The sequence below is a fragment of the Melopsittacus undulatus genome, chromosome 5, assembly GCF_012275295.1.
Source record: "Melopsittacus undulatus isolate bMelUnd1 chromosome 5, bMelUnd1.mat.Z, whole genome shotgun sequence".
Lineage (NCBI taxonomy): Eukaryota > Metazoa > Chordata > Aves > Psittaciformes > Psittaculidae > Melopsittacus > Melopsittacus undulatus.
This window is the reverse complement of record NC_047531.1, coordinates 21,250,553-21,272,100: the sequence shown is the minus strand read 5'-3', so window position 1 is coordinate 21,272,100 and position 21,548 is coordinate 21,250,553. Positions and strand designations below refer to the sequence as shown.

At 40.3% G+C, this 21,548-nt stretch overlaps 1 protein-coding gene across 2 annotated transcripts in view; it reads right to left on the bottom strand.

The window, feature by feature from the left end:
• The window catches only part of PLXNB2 (plexin B2), a 252,062-nt gene that overhangs the window by 180,765 nt on the left and 49,749 nt on the right, over positions 1 to 21,548 (bottom strand). The window lies entirely within an intron of this gene.

The window sequence follows — 21,548 nt, the reverse complement described above, 5'->3', positions numbered from 1 at the left end:
CCATCTGATCACAAGATGGGCCCAAACGTCTTGCAAAGGTGAGCAGAGATGATCAGATGCAGATGCAAAACATGATGTTTTCATAGTAAAGCTTACCATACCAAAAGGGCTGGGTAACATGATGAAATGCTGCATCAAACACCAACCTATCATAAAGGAAAAGTGGTACAGCAGAAGAGCACAAGCAGACTAAGACTTTGCATTTAATTTTCAATCCTTTCATCTTTAAAAACTAAACAGATTGTTTTAAAATACTTTCAAATACTTCAAACCTTTCATTTGGTTTGCACACATGTGATAAAGGAGCTTCAAATGTTCCAATATTATGCTAAAAAGTCTTATAAGTTGTCTCCAAATTGGAAGTACTTCAGAAAAAAAAGATATATATCAAAAAACCCCAATATATAATCAAGTTCTTTGAAGTCACTTTATGCTCCACTAAGACATTTATACTAATTGGAGAGTTTCTCATTTCATCTTTTCAGGCACAGATCATTTCTAAATGACTGGGATTCAGGATACACTAGTTTAATACCGATGGCATAGTTAATGAGATCAGATTTTAATAAGATTGTAGGCATTTACACTAGAGAAAGGCTTTGACTTAGAGGTATATTTAAAAAAAAAAAAGGAAGATAGACAGATTGCCGTATATCAGAGATTGAGCCTCTTCAGATCATTATAATCAACACTGGTGATCCTGTTTTATATACCATTACACAGTATAAGACAAAAAAAGTCATGATTATCTACCAGTTCTCAATACTAACATGAACAGCCTGCAGGTCCATTTTTAACCTATTCTCAGCATATACATAAATCTCTCAGTAAACAGATGTGTTATGGAATATAAACACAAGTAACTTGTTATTAACTTAATCAGATATAACTTGGCCAGATATAACTTAGCTACTTCCTAATTTGTTACTTGACCGCTAACAGAGAAACAGTAATTCAGCATCTGCATCAGGACTGATATCCTAGTTTTAGGATTAACACTTTTTTAATCCATATCCTGCCTGTAGGAATATATAACGATGAAAAATGGGATTGCACATGGATAGGTCCAATAACTACACAAATGAAGCAGCAGATTTTTCACAGTAAAGAAGTATATGTAGAGCTACTGTAGGCTGCAGATAGACTGCAATGTATCCAGATGTTAGACTATACACAGCTAAGGAAATGCTGAGCCACACCATCTTCTAGTAGTATAGCGATTTCAGCCTTGTGTCGAATATCCTACAGAAATACAACCAATTAGTAGTAAATTTTGAGCCCTACCAGAAACATTCCTTCAACATTTGCGAGCGCCTTGATCATTTACAGCAGCTCTTTTTAAGCAGCTAACATGAAAAAACTAAACAGATGAGAATGCTTTACTCTTATGCCATTCCTGAGTTTACTGCAGCTCCTGTTTCTGCGCACTTCTTCATTTGAGCCCTGTCCAGGCCACTCTCTGGGAAGAATTGCTGACCCACTTTCGGAGCATAGCTTTATGGTGGGCTTCTGGGGTTTAGTGCAGCCAGCCCAAGATGACCTGCATCATGCCACTCTCTCCAGGCTAATGACAGATAGGTCCCTGTTTAAAGTACTGTTTGTTCAGAAGGACAGCAATGTGAAGAAAAGCCTGGCCCTAACAAGGAGTTAATACATCTGCATTGCTCACAAGGAGTCATGTGCCTCCTGCATGAAAATTCTGGAAGGGTTTCCCTGCCTGCTCAGCTGTGAATTGAGATCATGTCTGGGAGCCGTCATTTGCTGCAGTTCGAAGTCCTCTTTCCACAATTTAAAGAAGGGTAGAAAATATCTCTGGTTCCTTTCTAGGAAAAGCTGTCTTCAGAAACTACAGAAGGTATTTTACCACTTCACCTACTCAGCCTGGAAGACAAAGCCCAAGAGAGCTCAGAGAGGGAGATGCACACACAATCTGCCAACCCTACAGTCATTGACAATGCTGTATATCTCCAAAGCATCTGATGTTGTCTGTATTGATTTTACCTGCTACCCTGACTGAGGGAACCCATATTCTGTAAGTATAACCCAACCATTCCTGCAGAAAGAACTGAAATATAAATGTAGATTGATTTCTGTGTGTTTCCAGCAGAGTCTTCCAAGTATTTTCCATAGATTTAGATGACTGAGGAATGAGTTGATTCTCTATCTCCATCTTAACTTTCCTATAAATAATACACCAAGGATAAAAGGATATTTTGCTCCCACCAGAAAACCTTGTGTGTGCCCAGAGCTTGTATCAGTGCTAGTTACTATTAAATTCCCAAAACTATATTGCAAGTCAGCCTGAAGAGAAGGTGTCTTCCTATATCCAGGCATTAATCACTTCACAAATATTGTGTGCTGAAGAAAAAAAAACTGTTGCTTAAGACACAGGATTAGTGCCAGTATATAAAAGCATGTAATTAGCAAAATTCAAACGTTCTCTTACCTGATCTAGTTCTGAAATGCATTAGCTTCAGTTAGAGAGAAAATACTATTGTAATGAATACTAATAAATAGCTTCCAAATAAATAAGAATGAGATGTTTTTGTCTTTGCCAGGGGACTTACGTGCAGAGTGGCCATTCTCTGATACAGAATCCATCACTGTCACTTAACATGTGACTCTCTTGTAATGCTGTGTTAGGAGAGAGAAAGCCAAATAATCTCTTTTGCTTTGATGAAAGCATGAGGAAGTTTATTCAGATAAAAGCAGGGAGTAATCTGTTTAAACAGCTTGGGTCCAAAGTTGAAAATTAAACAAAATCAATAGCAAATAGAGGCTTGGTGCTAGAGAATCTGCCTTGAGCATGACATAAAAAAGATGAAATGCTACTACAAAGGTGTTTCATGCCAGCATATCCTATACTTGAAGCTGGTGTAGAACTTCAGCTGTTTTAATTTCCATATGTTTATTCATGCCCATTGTTTGCTAGTAATGTGGTAAAGAAGCTTTTGGCTAATCTAGAGGTAACAAAGAACATCACAGTAAATTGATATTTATTAGAAGAACAAAGAAAGAATATACACAGTGAAAGCCCTCAATCTGTTCCCACTATTTAGGCTTCAAGCTTTGGTGGCACAGTTCCGGCACATCCCTACTCAGGTCAGGTTTTTATCTGAGCTGGTGATGTGTGCAGAGGGAGCACAAGAATGCCTGCATCTTGCTGTCACAATATGATTTTTAAAGAACTGGCCATTCACACCTTTGGGAAAACATGTTCAACAAGTTCTCTCTACCTTTTTAAGGAAAAAAACAAAAATATGCAATTTACCTTTGCAAGGTAGGACAGATAATACATTCCCACTCTGTACATGGAAGTTTTAGCATAAATACCTACGCAGAAGAGATTGTGAATGTTGACAAAATAGGTTAACACTGAACCTGGATTTGGATTGCTATAACACATCCTTTCTATGCCTCAATAGTCAAATATGTGAAAAGAGCTACAGTGAGAGTAAACATGTGATCTTTAGCTGACAAATGTATTCAGTAAAGAAAGCAAAGCCTAAAATAATCATAGCAGGCTTCTGAGAGAAGATATTAAACGAGCATAGACATTTTCAATGTGGACAACCTGCAAAAACCTCTCCCTTAACATGCCTGAGCTTTCCCAAAAACTAAAACAGAAAACCAACCCAAAGCACCTTTCAATTTCCAAACATATCCCTCCATAATAGTCAAAGACCAGCAACAGTTCATGCAGCCTGAGCAAAGGCAGGCAAGTGGTTAGAAACATAGCATCCAAATTTAAAGAGTGCCTGTGAACAGCAAGTTTATTAAATTCTTTAAAAATGCAAACCTGTCACCCTAACAACAAGAAGCACAAATCACCAACTTTATAACTAACTTCTGCCTAAAATCTAAGTGAAAATAGCTTTGCAGGTTTTCACTGCTCTTCTCAGCAGTCAGAAATGAAGCTCCTCATGCAACTGAGCTCATGGAAAGGCCAGAATTTTCCAGGAGGAAGGAGGATGGCAACATATTAGGCTAGCCAAAATAAACAGTTTCAGATTCTTGTTCATCAAGTATAACACTGCAAATGGTATTTAGATCCTTCCGTAGCAAAAAAAAAAGCCCGATCCAAAAATCACAGTCCTTGAAGAGTGTTCTGTCTTCCTGAAGACTCAGAGAGGAACACGCTGAGCTGCAGCCCTGTGAGCAGAGTGACTTGGGGTCTTGTGATTCACTTTGTCACAGAGCTCAGAACATCTGAACAAACCCTGACACCCACCTGGCCAAGGGTTAAAGTAACCTTTAACAAGGAATGAGTCTTTGTGGTTCTTGCGATGGCCTCAGGCCCATAAAGAAACAATTGCATCATGCCCTAATTATTCCATGTGACGCAGTACACAAACTGGGATCCCTCTGCAAGCATTTCAGAACATTTTGCAATGTGGAAAATTAAGGTGTTTGCATTATCTTTCCCAGACTTAATAGCAGGTTTTTTTTTCCTGCAGAGCTCATTTAAAGTAGAACCACTATAAAGAGAAGGGAATAAGGGGCATGCCAAAACTATACAGAGGATAGGACATAGGGAGAACAACTTTCAGATATAACATTAGACTGCCATATATAGCTCTCAAAAATGGTAGCACTATATTCCTGCTGCACTGTTTCCCCCTGGAAATTCATCTAAGTTCATTTCACTGAAAGAAAAACTTATTTCCCCTCAGTAACACCACAGTTACTCGTTTGCTTGTGAAAATGAGCAACTTCTGCAGCAGATGATCTATAAAGGTTCCCAGCTCTCCTGGGAGGAATAGTATTTTATCGTTCAATTTGATTTCTCCATAATACCTATCTCAGTCTTCAGTAGTGATGTATAAGGAGTTGTGATCAAGAAGTTTAATATTAGGGAAAACAAGCTTGTATTTTACAGGAGAAAACATACATATAAGGATGCAATCATACAATATAAGATTGTAAGAAAAAAGCTGTAGTTTCTTATATTCATGTGTATCTTTCTATGTATTTTTGTTAACTTTGTATATATTTTCATTATCTTTCTATGTATTTTCATGTATTTTTGCTGTGTGTGTACGTTTGCATTATAGGTACACTGGGAGAAGCAACAGTAACTCTACAGGACTGGATCTCTCTCACTGTATCATATACAGTGAGAATTCCTGGAATTCAATCAGTTACAGGAACAGGCAAACACTTAGGACACTGGCTGGTAGTTGTTCATCTTTCAGGCAAGGCATATATTGCTGGCTAATGTCATGCCAAACTATAATCATAAGGTCCATATATTAATTCAATATAAACTGAGGCTGGCAAGCACTTTATCATGAGTGCCATGCTAGAACATAAAACACAATAGGTGCTGTTTATGTTTCTACACTGGGCTGCAAAGCAAAGCAGCTCTGGAGCAAAGATGTCCTCTCAGCAGCTCTGGTTATGGGCTGCCGTGTCCAACACAGGGGCAAAGCTGCTGCCAGGAAGGAGGAAATGCTGCAGCTTACCCAGCTGCATGCTCTGGAATCTGGGAATTGGAGCCTTACATAGGAGACTGGAATCAGAACTTCAGCAAAATGCAAAGGCAAAAAGCACTGAAGCGTGTTTGCAGCCTTGACTGCTAGCCTGCATCTGCAGCAACATAATCCCTTCTCCCTATTCCCAGGCCACTATCTGGAGGACTTTTCTGTTCTTTAGCATTCACTGCAAGGTTTTCATTCCACTTATGTACACAAAGATGTTCCCAGGATTTATTTGCTCTCTTAACTCCCTCAAAAGATAATGCAAGTCTGCTTTGCACTTTTCAAACCACCTTGCCCTCATTTAAAGCCCAATTCCATAGCAAGCTCTGGGCAAGTGAACTGTGCTTGTGCCTTAGAGATGCCTTGCCCGGACAAGCATGTTTATTTACGGATTGCAGGGCAGTCCTGTCGCACAGAGGTAAACAAATGAACAACCCTCTCCCTCCTGAAAAGACAGCTGAAGACCTAGATTTACTTTCTTGTCATGCAAGCCCATCAGAAGTTAAACTATCCATCTCCATCACCATAATTCAACAGCAGCCTTCTTTTTATACAGCACGATGAAAATTAAGGCACTAGTAAACAACATTTTGGGGTGTATTTGAACATAGGAACTGGCAGAGCACAGCATATCTATTCAGCCAGTGCACTGAACTACGTATGCCTGTATTCAGAAGCACTTTGACTCATCTCAACCTGTACCTTGGTTAAATTTCTCTTTTGGCTTCTTGTCATGACTGTGGACCAGGCAGCAAAGACATTTGCTTCCCCAGGGAGGGCACAGAGCACAGCTGCTCTTTGGTGACATGCAAGAGGAAACTTGGGCGTTTTTCTTTCTTCCCTACTTTCAATCTCAGGTCAGACCCACAGGTCACCCTGTGTACACAGGACTTTAAGTGCAGGTCAGCAGCTTGTCTGTTGCATGTAATTAAATTTGCTTTACAAGCTTGTCTAGGCAGTAAGTAATTAAATACCACTTCTCAGGCTGATATTTTCATTGTCCTGAGCTCCTGACAATAGGATTTTTTTTTCCTTGGTCTGGTTCGCTCTCAAACAAATGTGAAATTTCAAGAGAGCTACCACTGATAATTCCACAAGAACTAGAAATCAACAAGATAGGTCCAACTACCAGTAGCTGTAATGACAATAATAATTAAGTATTCCTAACACAAGGTCCAAAAGTGTATCCAGATTTTCATCAGCTTGCTGGAAATGGCAATGGCAATGCTAAAACAAAAGGAGAGCATTCTGCCTTTGTTTTTTTGATAGTCAAGATAAATCCACAGGCAGATCTGAACCAGAGTTATAAATTCAAGTACCCTTTTTTCCAAGTCAGAAATATATCAAAATTACCATAAGAATATCTGTAGATAATTTCCTAATTTGGAAAACTCATTAACCAAATAAAAGAATTATGCTGCCTTTGTTCCAAGTATTATTTTAAATTATTCCTACTGTTTCACAATGTACTAAGAAGCATCTTGAATTCACAAAAAGTTACAGACTCCCTGAACGAGCCAATACCACACTGTCTTTTCAGATGTGGGACAAACCTATTTCCAAAATCTGATACACAGCATACAAACTAGCAAAGTTTGTGTGTGCCTCCACTGTAACAGCAACTAAACAGCAGCCCCTGTGCAGTGTTCAGCTAAAGGACATAGCTATATATTCATAACTTTGAAATGCAGTCTATTTTATTCTGCAGCACTCTATATATTTCCATAAACAGCAGAGACCCCATATTAGGTTTTGGAGAAAAGAGCACACATACCAGAGTAGTTTGCCTTTGTACATACAGACAGAGGTATCGACATGGCTTCCTACTGATAGACAAGATCAGGACTATACTCTAAGCAACTGGGTTCTCTTACACACTTGTACAACTGCTTGAAACTTCTTTCAAGCTGTGGTAGTTGTTCCCAATCTCCCTAAGCCAAAGGGAGAGGAGGAAGGAAAAAATCTGGCTGTTATCCTTTGTTAACTGGATGGAGACATAAACAGGCATCACTTTTAGAGGCATCCCTTCAAAAGCTTTCGGAAGAGCATTTCCTACCTTCTGGCTTAGAAATCAGTTAGAAACAGGCTTAGGGTACAATAAAAGTACTTCCTCACACACATTTACACCAGAACAACTAGGCCAGAAGGCTTTGCAGGAGACAGAGTTTAAGGGGTGTCTCAGGATCTACTGACAAGACAGAACCTAACATGTCCTGAAAAAGACCACAGAATTAAAAGTTTTACATGGGCAACAAAATCCAGTGAGATTCCTATTAAGAACCCTTTAGACATGAGACTAAAGTGTCGAGCAGTTGACCTGCAAAAGAGATGCAAAAGGATGTGACCAAGAGCAAACAAGCAAAAAAAAAAACAAACCCATACAACTAGGTCCATCAAGATCCAACAAACAAAACAGTCCCAATGCAACCTCTGATCCCTTAATTCCTCAAATCTTTGCTTCTCAGGGGGTGGGGGTCATATGGCAAGTGGTGTGTAGAGGGATCATTCACGCAACTCCAGGTTGCCACGCTTGTCCTCACAGTTGACCTATGTAGATACTTCATTATGCAGATCTTTGATACAATGGTTCTCATCTTTGTTTGGGTTTAATTCTAATATCTCTCATAGTTCCCTAAACAATGTAATTTATTTAAAGCACCAGATACTCTTGCCTGACAATTTCCAGCATCACTCCAAAATGGCTTCATTATTTGTTCTGAATTGTGTTCAAATCACAGACTGAGTTTTTGAAAGGAAAACGGATGCTCTAATACAGAACAAGCACATGTTTGATTTGGGGGAATTTTTTAAATTAATCTATTTCAATTTCAAAAATAATCATTGAGTATATTCTTCAGAGCTACAGTATTCCCATATGTATGTACGTATATATATATATTTACAGTATCCACAATGTTGCTTAAATATTTTGTATCTCCCTTGTGACATAAGAGGATAATATATAATTCAACTCAAACTTGACATGATGGAGGGAGACGTGTTTCTCTTTGCCACCTATTTTTGGATGTTTGGCCAGAAATAACATATAGAGATGAGCTCTTGCCCTTAGCATCAGCATTTCCACCATCCTGACCCTGAGGTAATATTCATAGAGGGGAACTGCTAAGATGCAATTTCTTTAAGACTACACAGGGAAAGGTATGTGTGTGCATGAATCTTAAATAATCTATGAAAACCCCTCCACAAAGTGCTTGGAAAGCACCACTACCAACATCTCCCTAACACCAGCCACCAATTTAACAGAGACAGTTTACCCAGGGTGGATTACTCAAAGTACCTTCTGTTTCTACAGTGGAGCTTAGCAACTCTGATGGGTGGCAGGCTGAGAACCCCAAAATTACATTCACATAATCCCTCAGAAAGAAGAGATAACTCTGCATGGACACTGGTAAATTGCAACAAGTGATTCTAATAATAAGTGGATGTTTACTATGTAATTACTGTCTTTCTAAATCCCAAAGGAGCAATCTGAATGCATACAGAGTTATGAGACCCTAAAAATTCCTACTTACATTTCAAATATGTATATCTAAGCTAACCAGCTTATAATGCAGTACACCAAATTATTACAGACTGCTGACTATAAAAAAAAGTGATATGTTAAACTATTTTTATTATGACAATTATAATAATCTTTTTCATTTGTGCAGGCTATGATCTGAATAAGAAAACATCAGCTGATCCACTGATGCATCAACATTCATCTGCAATTCCACACACATACATTGTGAGTTTCTGGTGTTGTATAAGGCACCTCTGAAGCTGCAGCCCTGAAGATGGTTCAAGCTTACAATCAGCCCAAGTGATTTATTGATGATTATCAATTATTCACCATGATAAATACAAACACCACTAGCAAGTTCTTCTACTTGGTAATGCCAAACCACAAACATGGCTTCTGTGGTTTCAATATCTATACTCTATTTTTCCTTTGAAGACCATCCAAAATAGCTCAAGTTCTCAGGTAATATATTTGGACATTTGAGAGCCTCCCCATTCTTCTGCCCATTTTCTGTATTTATAGTGATAGTTAGTGAGGTTTCTAACCACTCTCAGAACAGCTATGGCACCTCTTCTTCCTTCCCTACTCGCTGGAGAAAAGAATTTATGGAACGTATTTAAATAATGCAGTTGAAATTTTTATGAGCAAAATCCCCTTCTTCATCTTGAATTACTTATTTGTAATGAGTTACTTGTTCAACACTGGCCAAAATAAAGTTTATCCACTTACAAAGAGCTAATCAAGTCCGAACTCTTAGAATTCTCTCTCAATAATGTTAATCTCTCATTGTTAATTCAGCATGTTAAGAGAAAGGAAGCTGATTTTAATTCATTTAACAGAACACCAAAGACTAGATTGTTCTGTTATGAACAAATGCTTCAAAGATTTTCTGCCAGTGCTGTTTCCTCTCCAGCTGGGAATAAAGTTTTCCCCCCTATTAATACAAGTCAATCATTCTCTGCCTGAAATTCATCTTTGAAGCTTCCAGTGATCTCAATGCTCTTTTTATGAACACAGATTTCTTTTTAGTGCATAAGAATTCCTTTTTATTATATGATATTTTAATTTGTATTTGTTGATTAAATTTAGAAAACGAACTGTAAGTTTCATATGAGGCATGCTAAGAGTACTGGGAATAATTGGTGATACCTATACACAAATGATGCTCAAAGGATGTTGTCCTGGTACATTCAAGTTTGCAGTTGCAAAATACCTATTGCTTTAGGCACTTGGGTAATGTACACTGTGAGATGATGTGTGACATTTTCATTGGAGTCCTGTGAAAGGTGATAGCTGCAAGGGAAAGTTGTCTGACACCAGTAACATGGAGAAGAACATTGCAACTATTCCACATAACAGTCATTTAAACTTACAAATTAGAGCAGCAAAGTACTTAATTCCCACAAAGCAAAGCACTGCAGGCCCAGCAACAATTTTGTCTCTGGAATTCAATTCTAGCATGACAAATTGAAAGACTGTCAGTATTTTAGAAGGTTTGTACTACACCAAAGGTGGTAACAGAGATAACCTTTTGCCATAAAACAACCCGTTCAATTAACAGTGTAATGAGGCAGTATGCTCCTCACTATGTCTAACCTCATCACCCTGAATCTTTAAATACTCTGTCCAAATTTTCATCTGGAAAAACAAAGTTTGCCATATTTTAATCTGATATTAGTCTTCGACCATAAATAATATGTGGAGATGAGCTAAAATGTCTCATTGATTAAAATTCTACACTGTGAGCTTGTCACATTTCAATGTGCAAATTGCTTCTGTCTTGCCTGCATTCAGAAGTCAGTCATCTAAAAATATATATACACACTTGCTTGACTTTAAGTTTGGTATCACAGCTGAACTACAGATCAGAATCAGAAGATGTTTTTCTCTACAGTGAATTTGTAAGTGACAATGTACCTGGTCAACTGATTACCTAATGAGACAGCAATTTTACATGATGTGGCTGCCTTTATGCAGCTGTGAAGAACTCAGCTAAGCCCTGGGCTAAAATTAACCTTTAGTTTTCTACCATGTTTTTCAGCACTTTACCTAAAGCTATAGTCCTCAAGAAAATGTTAGGCCATGGATACCAAATGTGCATAGTAACTTTTCACATGCTTACAAGCAATTCTTAAGTATCAAGTACAGCTATGTATTTTCTTGGAAAGCAAACACAAGAATCATCCTTAATAAGAGCAAGGATTAACTATCTGACCTTATGTATTTGTGGTTAGTACTGCAGAGAGACTATACACAAAATGCAAAGGTTGTCAGAGAATCATGATGCGTGCTACTGTGTCACATGCTCAAAATGCTTGCTTATGGGACTCTGAAGTCTGATGTTCAAAGACCGAAATGTTCCTCTTAAAAGCAGTGGTCAGACTTGCAGTTAACTTCAGTGAAAAGTGATGTCAGAGAATCCATATATTCAGCCTCTCATTACTTGTTAAAACGACCCCAAAGCAAGAAATGGTTTCAAAGTGACTTCTGCTATTTGAGAGCAACAGGGTCAAAAATAGTTCTTCTTGCAGGGGTTTGCTTTTAGGTGGCAGCTCAGATAACCAAGTTATTTTCTAGATTCAGGCAGCCTCCAACAAACTGAATGTTTAGGATAAACCCAAATGTTGTAGGGTAGCCAAAAACTCAATCGAAAAAATACGGTCCTGCCTTGAAGAACAGATGTCTCACAGGAAGGCACACTAATTCAAACGTGTTAATGGAAGTAACAGTGTTAATGGCCATCAGCAAGAGAAATGGGGGGAAAAAGTACATATAAGCCACTGTCGTACTTTCTGCCAAGAGCTGAAGAAAAAATATGCAGAAACATTCATCCCTCTCCAGAGGTGAACATAAAGCAAAATTTGGTCAGGCCTCCATGTTTGCCTCCTAGAAAAAACCCACAATCACACAGCGATGGCAAAGAACCCTGGAATGCAATTCTTCTAAGAGTGAAGAATTTATTAAAACAAAAATTATTTCCAGAGTATTATTTTCTGCAGCCCAATCCCCTTCAAAAGTGCATGCTTTCACTTTTTATTTTTACTTCATGCTGCCAGCTGGCAGTTTTAAAGAAAACTACAGCACCTGCAGAGACCACTTTCTCAAATGAGGATTTTAAGCAGTACTTATTTGACTTGTCATAAAATTTGTTATTTTCTTATTACATGTTTATATAGTGGAGGAGAAGCCACTCAAATCAGAATGAAAACATTGCATTAGATCTGTTTAGAAAAAACAATTAACATACATAAGACCTGTAGCCCAAACACACATACAAATAGAAATCCCATCAACAAACAAACAGAAAAAGGGCAGATAAATGTCTGCTGGCAATTTCAGATTATACATGACACATTCTGGCATGTGCATCATACTGATACGCACAGTAGTTTCATGTCTGTCTATTTAACTGTATACAATGGGTGATGGTGCAGAAAGCAAGAACCATTTCAGAGATGCAAATTGCATGGAAATTAAGTAATTTTCAATTGCCCAGCATTTTCTGAGGGTGAAGGCCATGTACCCTGACAGAGAGCTACGACGAAGGCAGGACTGATCTGTAGCAGTGCACGACTGCTGTATTTGACCCAGGTTATTAAGAAAATTATATAGTAGCTATATTGACATTTTCAATGAATGAATAACCTAGATTTTCCATACTAATAGAAAACACTAAGAAGCTACCAGAAAACCAAAACAATACAATGCTAAGTAACCTCACAGTAAACTGACAAACCATGCAACTATAAAGTGGTTTCGGTAGGCAACTGTCATCTCTGTAGGTTTGGCTGCATTGTCAGCCATCATGGCATGAACCAAAGATACCTAAAATGTGTTAGAGTAATTTGCAGGAGAAGAGGGCATGCCTCTGGCCGAGCTCATAGGAATGACTTGAATCCATCTCATGCTTCACAAGAAACGGCAAGTCTTGAAAAAGATATTCATTTGAATTTTATTTTTAAATTCTTCTTTTATGTGTAGCACAATTTCTGCTAAGGTGTCATGAAACAAACTGCTGTTCAATCTATATGCTTACACTTCTTCAAAATACCAAATGGTATCTAGCCTGCAAAATGATTGTGGTTTATTACCATGGACCAGATCCTGAAGAAAGCAAAACCCTCATGAGTGACAGCAGTACATGCAGAGCTCCAGTGAAGCTATTCCTTTAACAGCAACACATTCATCTAGTTTTCTTGGAGGTTCAAAACCTGTCAGACTTAAATTTATTTTATGGACCTGACAGAAAAGTCTTCCCCTCCCCTCCACTTCTGTGAACAAGCAGAAAAATACCTTCAATAATACACTTCTCCTGGAGGCTGCCATCGCTGGAAAAGGATAGCCAGCATATTTCAGCCTAAATTAGCATACCAGGCTATGAATAGCAGTGAGAAGGAAGTCAACTTTCATTTCCTTCAACTATCCCTGCTAGAAAAACATAGCTGACACTTGGAGCAGTAACTTCTTAAATCAATTCAGTGTGAAATTCCAGAGCATTTCTGCTGGTGCCCTCTGAAACTAGATGGCTTTAATCACCAGTTGGCTGAGTTACTGTAAGTAGATGGGCAAGGTGGTGTGCTCGGTGTTCCCCCTTATCTCTTTATCCAGCAGTGTCTGCAGGAGACAAAGTATTCATTAGCTCCTGCCACAGACAGTCAACAAATGCTTCCTGCTGCTTGCAAGGGCCTGGCTAGCTCTTTAATCTTTGCTGGAGAAGAAGGATGATTAACAAAACTCCCTGTAAACATGCACAGTTCAAGCCTGTTTGTCATTGCCAGGCAGACTAGAAGTCCAGTCTGTTGAGCAGCACAAGGCTAACACTGCCGCAGAGTTCTGAGTCTTTCCCATGAAATACCTGGAAAGGTTTCAGGCATTCAGACCTGCTCCAATAACGTGGAACCTTACTGGAGGCTGGAGCACAGTCTCCTTGAAATACTTTTCAGCACAGGAGGTTCTTCCCAAGATACAAAGTGTCACATCCCCAAAGTGATGCACTTTCACTTTTAGCTCTCCCACGGGTACAGCAGCATATTTTCCCTGAAATAATTTTTCCAAGTTTGTTGACTTTAATTAAACAGACAAGATGAGGTAAAATGTTTTGTTTAAAATAGCCATTTTAAACAAATATCCATTTTACTGAGAGACATGGTCATTTACAATAGTCACCAACCTGTGGAAGCTGTTCCTGTGAGATACAGAATTACAAGATGATGAATAATATTTGCCGTAGTTCTGGCTTTAGCATTGGAGGGTGGGGGATCACCTGTGTTGACAGTGGCTACATTTCCCATGACTAGGAAATAGGAATAGCTTCTCCAACATTGGCTCATTTTTACAGGCTACAACACAAATGGCTTTATGAGCATCAGCTTGAATGAAATTTGTTTTCTAAACCAATTTGTCCTCTTGTGCTTGACTGGCTCTTAACAGAACTGCATGAAAGTAAAGAGTATCCCCCAAAGAAATATCAGAGAGCACACAATGAAAACCAGATGAGAGGCAGAAAGAGATTATCATAGTCTTTCTACAGGATAAGCTTCACTGAGCATGCATCTTGGTGGAGACCCATGAAGGAACAATTTGGGCATGGCTCTGAGAGAGCCAACCCACAGGATCCACACCACCAGGCAGAGTGACCTTCTGCCCACACACAGCCTTCTCCTTTCCTTAACGTGCACTGTGCGGTCCCAGCTCTTCCCTGCAGCTGGCCCTCCAGAATAAACTTACTCGGCTCACTGAGCTAGCATAAAAGTTATTTTTTTTTGGTTTTGGCATGTTTGTGGCCATGTGAGACAGCTGAGCTGGCTCACTGTGCAGATGGGTGAGTTCCAGAGGTGATACAGGGAAGAATCAGGGCAGGACCACCTCTTTGGGCAGCAGAAGGTGGCTGAGATGATGCCAAAACTAACATGGAGATCACCCAGCTTTCCTGACCAAGAAAACAGAAAGTCTAATAAAACATGTATATGAGTACCCAAGGCAAAGCTATAATGCTATTTTTAACCCCAAACCCCAAATCAGGAAAACCTCAGTGGCTCAGCTGAGGCTGGCCATTCTCCTTCCTTTTCTCTCCCATCTTTGTCTTCCTGGTGTGGCCAAACAGGGACTGAAGGGCAGAGTGCTTCAAGCAACATTAAATGGCCTCTCCAGCTCTCCCTCCCTCTCTCAGCACTGACAAACAGGCAACCCCATGGACAAGGGCTCTCCAGACATCTTCCAGCAATGGTTTCCTTCCAGACAGGCCTGTGTTAGAAGCCAGTAAATCCCTGGCAAATGTGAAGCCAATTTTCTAATGGATTCTGCTGAATAATCTGTCTGGGGACAACACATTTCAAGAGCCTTGCTCTGGGAGTGTCTAACAGGGCTGGGCCTACAACAGCCCAGATGTGGTGAACAGCTGTAGGATCCAGTTCACTTACAGCTTATGGTTTTGTTCCCAGCTTAAGCTGGAACAAAATCAAGTAATTTGTCAGCAGACTGTAAACCAGACTGTAAACCACCTTTGTGGTCATGCGTTTTCACCAACAGCCATGCTGTTCCTGTGTTCTCCTACATGATGTCGCATAGGGATTGTAGCTTATGCAGGGCCAAATAAGCAATAGATTTTCCCTCTCTTCCCTCCTCTCCCCTCAGCTTTGTAGGAGCTAGTGAGGGAGCACTGACTCAAATGCGAAACCATGGGGAAAGGGCTGTAGCTTCACTTCCAGTGGGAGGTCACAGTGTGTGATTTTGGGTAATGCCATCCTTCTGCCAAAATCCCTCCCCTGTGTGTTCTGGTTTCCATGCTAGAAGGATCACATCAACTCACTTCACTGAGGGACCATGAGACTAAACTTAGCCACTGGCTTTTAAAATGGCCCCCCTCTACCACCTCCACAAAAGGCTTTTTTAAATGAAAATAGTCCTAAGGGATCATTCTGCATTTTACTCTAGAGCATCGCTTTCCTTCTGCAAGTCTGAATTTGACTCAAAAATAATTTCTTTAATTATTTTTTCCCAAATTTTTACAGGGATAGAAGCCTCCTGTCACCCAGACTTTTAAAATTAGCTGAACTGCAGATAAATTAAACAGGCAAAAGTTTTAAAAGTAATTTAAAAGAAAAGCAGGTATTGACACATTAAAACTTAATAGCTCCTTGCAAGACATTGCATTTCATAATCAAACCTCCTTAGAATTTTCATTAAAAAAATGAAATCGCTGATCCAACAAACCATAACAGCCACAAATTGGGTCTGGAAATAAATACTTATGCATAAAAACCTACTTATTAATATTTTGATGAGGCTGAGGTATGTATTTGAATTAAGAAAAGGCACTTCACAATTTAAAGATATCAAAACCAACCAACAACACAACAAAAAGAACCATTGGCTTTCATGGGAGAACTCTCAAGTGGCTTAGAAAGTTATCTCAAAGGTGATTATTAATGGCAAAGGTGACTCATCAAAATAGAGAACCTGAGGTTTTTTGGCAATGGTGGGGAGAAGAGTCCAGAAGAAAAAGTATCACCACACCCTGTAGGGAAAAACACACAGAAGAAGCAACCCCACAGTTTTTTTTGTACTCTTGAAATTGAAACCTTGACTGCAGCAAACCTGTTAATAGGATGCCTGGAGACAAGAAGGCAAGAAGTATTTTCTCACTGTTGTCAGGACTAGCCTTTATAGACACTAGTTATGAGAAGTCAAGCTTGGCTACCCAGAAACACCAGTGGGGTTTCTCTTCTCAGGATCCCTCGAGCCCAGCACAGCCCCTTTGCCAGAGACCAACACTGCATCCTCCTGTCCTAGTGAGATTCCCATAAAACATTGTGCCGCAGGGAATACACAGCAATTCATTTCCTTTTCTTCCTCTACAAGAAGCCCAGGGCCATTATGCACTTCACCCTTCCCAGCTGAATCAGCAGGTCCTGATGCAGGTTGTAGATAGCACCCTAGCAAATCAGCAGCCACAGCCCAGAGATAGGAGATGACCCTAACCTCCTTCACAGCCTCCTCCAGAAAGTGCAATATTATGGGGCACTGGGCACCCCAATAAGGGGACTGTGGGAGGAAAAGAGGAGACAAACAGGGTTTTCATGATCTTGCAAAAGCAAGAGCCCTAGTCACACAATGAGAGGAAGGAGAGGCATCGAGAGGCAATATGTAAGCACGTGATGGATGGAGACTCACGAGCAGCTGGCAGCTTGGGACTTCTGCATCAGGTCAGAGGCTCCTTCTCTGCCCTCAGATCTGAATGGACAGGTCTGATTCTGTGCCATAATAGCCCAGGATGGAGAATAAACTCCACAAAGCGTGGTTTCAAGGCCCACAAGGCCTGAATTGAGCATGAGCACCATGTGGAAGGGCTGCGTGACAGTGTCTGGAGATTCCCCTCTGCACCCATCTACTGACCAAAAAGTACATGACATCTACTTCATTTTTACTTGTGGGGTGCCAGATTTGGGATGATGTAGAAAGACAACTGTAGCTCGCCTGTCTCTCCAACTATCACTTCTGTTGTTCATCCATGTAGGCACCAATGATATTGTCATGGGAAACATGGAATACATGAAGAATCGTTACAGAGCTCTATCAACAAAGGTGGAAGACCAGGTGATGCTCTCCTTGGTCCTAAAGGAAAAGCCCAGGTAGGAGTGGACAATTCCTGCAAATAACGTCTGCCTTCATGACTCTGGCAGCACCTTGCCTTTTATGACCATGAGACTCTTTTGAGCAATGAAGGCTACCAGAAAGATCCACCTAACAAAATGGAGCAATAAAGAACTGTTGCCCTTTAGACAAAAGGGCCATTCAAATGTGTGGAGCTTGTTTATGGGTTGAATGATAGGCTGGGTGAGTGCTTGTGGGTTGGCATTAGAAAAGAGACCAATAAGAGTGGCATTGTGATGGTAGGTTATTGTAGACCGCACACTGAAGAAGCAGATGAGGTCTTCTATAAACAGCTCAAGGAAGTCTCCAAACCACAGACCCTAGTTCTCATGGGAGACTTAAACCTCTCTGGAGCTCAAGGGCAAGGCAGCAGAAAGCAGATTTCTGGAGGGTGACAGAGACAACCTGTTGACACAAATGCTAGATGGGCCACAAGGGATGACACTTTCCTAGTAGCAATGGTTCTCAAGCATGTTGTGGGAAGTCTTAGTGTTATGAATTAGCATCCAGTAATATATATCTAAAAATATATAAAATATATACACATGCAGTTAAAACCATAACACTACAGCTCACATACACATTATATGCTTCTTGCCTTCAAATGTTCTATATGTGGTCAAAAATATGGTTTAAATCATGAGTACAAGCACACATAAGAGCAAAAGATTCTTAAATTGAGTGTAAAATCCAAACACTTTTCTTTTAAAAAAGCTGCCACCTTATCTTTCAGTTATATCTTCCAAGGCCAACAAATCAGACCATGTCACACTGCAAAAAACCCAACACATCTATTTAGTCTTCAACCATGTAACTTCAGCTTGGAACACAATGAGCAAAACTATCCCCTCCTCAAGCCCTCAAAAAGTCATTAGTGCAAGACTTGCTTCAAAACGAGAGAAGGTATTGCTAGAAAACACAGCTGTCAAGCATTACCTGAAGTAATTTTGCTGTGGAGCTCAAGTAGTTTAAATTAGCCAAGTCCTCAAACAGACTTTCACACCCTCTAATAATGACACTGAGTATCAGAGGGTTCTCAGGGTTGGTAATCTCCATAATTTCCCACTCGTAGTCAAGAAACTCAGACCTTATTTGAAGTAGCTCTTATTATTATTGGCATTTCTTTAAAAGAATGCCTTTTTGCCAACAGGCATAAGAAAACCCTAGCTCAGGTTTTTGTATGTTAAGCCAAATAACACATGTTCATTGGACAGCAACTGCTTCTATTTTGAGGTATCTTCACAAACCAGAGTGGCTTGCCTCTGGAGAAAAAGGCAAGAAACAGATCCAAAACACTCAAGCATGTGCTGCCTCAGCACTTACCTGGTGGTGAGGAGTGCAGACCCCACAATAGGAGCCTTGTAAAACAGCTGGTTGGGCAATGCACCCAGAGAGCAGCTGTGCCATACTGCTAGAAACCATGCACTACACTCACTCTGTTACTGCCTGCTTTTAACCAGTTCCTAAGAAAAGCCAGTATGTTGCCAAAAGATTTAATTTCACTAGAGTGGTGTTCAGTTTGCATGAGAAACTTTGACGGTGCCACAAGAAATAGGAGATTGCACAGTCAAACAGACAATGCTGGGACAGACAGCCTGTTTTCTCAATGCAAATTTCAAATATTGGAATTCCATGGAGATTACTAAATATACATCAGACTGAACTATATTACTACCATTACCTAAAACCCCATCCAAAAGCGTGCCCCTGGGTAACCGTAGTTCTCATTTCAATAGGTTTTTTGTAGAGGCCAAACCTATGCTGAGAGCAGCTTCAAAGACTATACATGACTTTGGCAGAAAATTAATGTCCAGAGAAAATACCAAAATTGAGCCTTCTGAATTATTTCTCCATAATGAAGAAGATGAAGCAGATTCAGGTATGCAAGCATTTGGTCAGAAAAATGTACCAAAACCGAGTTAATTATGGATTTACCTGGGAGAGAAAGAAAAGGCATGAGCAGTTCATTTTCCCATTAACTTAATTAGGAGAAGAGCATATTTCAGTGTTGATCCTTTTTTCTCCTGTTGAGACACTGTCAGTCAAAGTGAGGCCTTGGTAAACATCACCACAAACCAAGGAAAAGCCAAGCCTGTAGTTTCACTTGCCCAATGAGTTTTTGTTGTTGAGTTTGAAGGCAGGCTCCAAGGAAAGAGAAGACTTAAATGAAGATTTTCCAAAACAGACACCTTTGAAAACAAGAGAGGCAAATTTCTGCTAAGGACCACAGGGAAACTCAGCTCCTTCTCCACAAAAGGGAGCAATGCAGCCTTGTGCAATGGAAGCACATTTTATCAGTCCTCTTTGGAGGAGAGCACAGTCATCTCTGACACCACTGGGCTGAAAGGACCAGCAGAAGAGCTTCAGGGCATTATTACTTCATGGAAGACATCCTCTGAAGACAGCACTGACTAGAGGCATTTCTAGTCTTTCCCCTTCTCCTCCAGGGAATCAGTTCCTACACCCTCCACACCCCCTCTGCTAAAGTTGACCACTCCTTCCACAGAAGTGCTTTTTTGCAGCACATCACTAAGCCAGCTCAGAGCACAGGCATACAGACAGCACAACAGACATGGATAAGGCTGAAGATTCACAACGAAGTCCTGGCAGCACTCTCTGCTTACACCACTGCTGATGTGTTCTGGCCTCGTGGTCCACCATCAGCAGTGCTGCCATGCTGTTCTGTGTGGGAACAACCGAAGTCAGGAAAAGGCTGCCAAAAACAACAGGGAAAAAAACAGGCAGAATCAATTCTGTGAAGAACTATTAAAAGAGTACAAAGGAAGGGTGTGTATCTGTACAGTTTTGTCTCACACACATATACATACAGACACAGGCCAAAAATTTTGTGCCACAAAAGCACAGTTTGTGGTGGTGGTGAACTTCAGTGGGGACAGAGGAGAAGCCACAGAAACTGGAAATTCTCCCTCTGGTTTTGCTGATGAAGGGTACAGAAGAAAGTCTAATTCCTCATTCTGCAGTATCACTACTTAAGTGGCGTCTGCTCACACAGCTCCATGAAGCATCTCTCCTCTAAATCCATATTCATACGTTCCTGTACCAGACTGAAAAAGCACCCTAGTCTAACTAGGCTACGAGAAGAGCAACAGATCCTTTTCCACTATTACTCTGACCAAATTCTCTGTATATAACTACACTTGTTGAACCTTAGGGTTCTCAAGGAAGCACTGGCTGGGCATTGCATAGATTAACTTTCCACAACACTGAGTTCTGCTGTCAGGCTCAAAGACATGCTTGCTGTGCTCTACCCACCAAGGTTTAGAGTGAGGTGAGCTCAGCGATCATCTTCTGTAAAATATTCTGTTCTGTTAACACTCAGAGAGCAAACTGTGGCACCCAGCCATGACAAATCCTCTCAGATCCCATAACCACACAACAGAGCTAAGCATGCACAGAGCAACACAACTTCAGGTTTGAAGCACACACTTCTTTAACTATGTCATTACCCAACTTCTTCAAGCACAGCTCAAGAGAAATGACTTACCACAAGGCAAGTCACAGGCACTAGTCACAGCTTGTGAACAGACACCATCTCCCAGACCAGTGTTTGTCCAGATTCCTGTGGGGGTTACCAACCTTCAAAGCTGCCAGCAGAGCCGTTTGGATGATTCTCCCTTAGCCATTTCTATCAAAAACAGATAGGTGTGTGAAGACCTACTATTTAAACTGTTTATCCCTGCTAATTCTGACCTTGGGAATAGCTGATAGAATTGTGGCTGATGGAGGAGCTGTGATCTGCCCAACAGCTCTTGATGTCAACACACGCAGCTCAGAGGATGAGAGAAGAGTCAAAACAAAAGTATGGCCAAAGGGAAGCCGCTTGGACAATCAGGCAAGGAGTGCTGGTAGCACATGTTATAGTCTATCTTTAA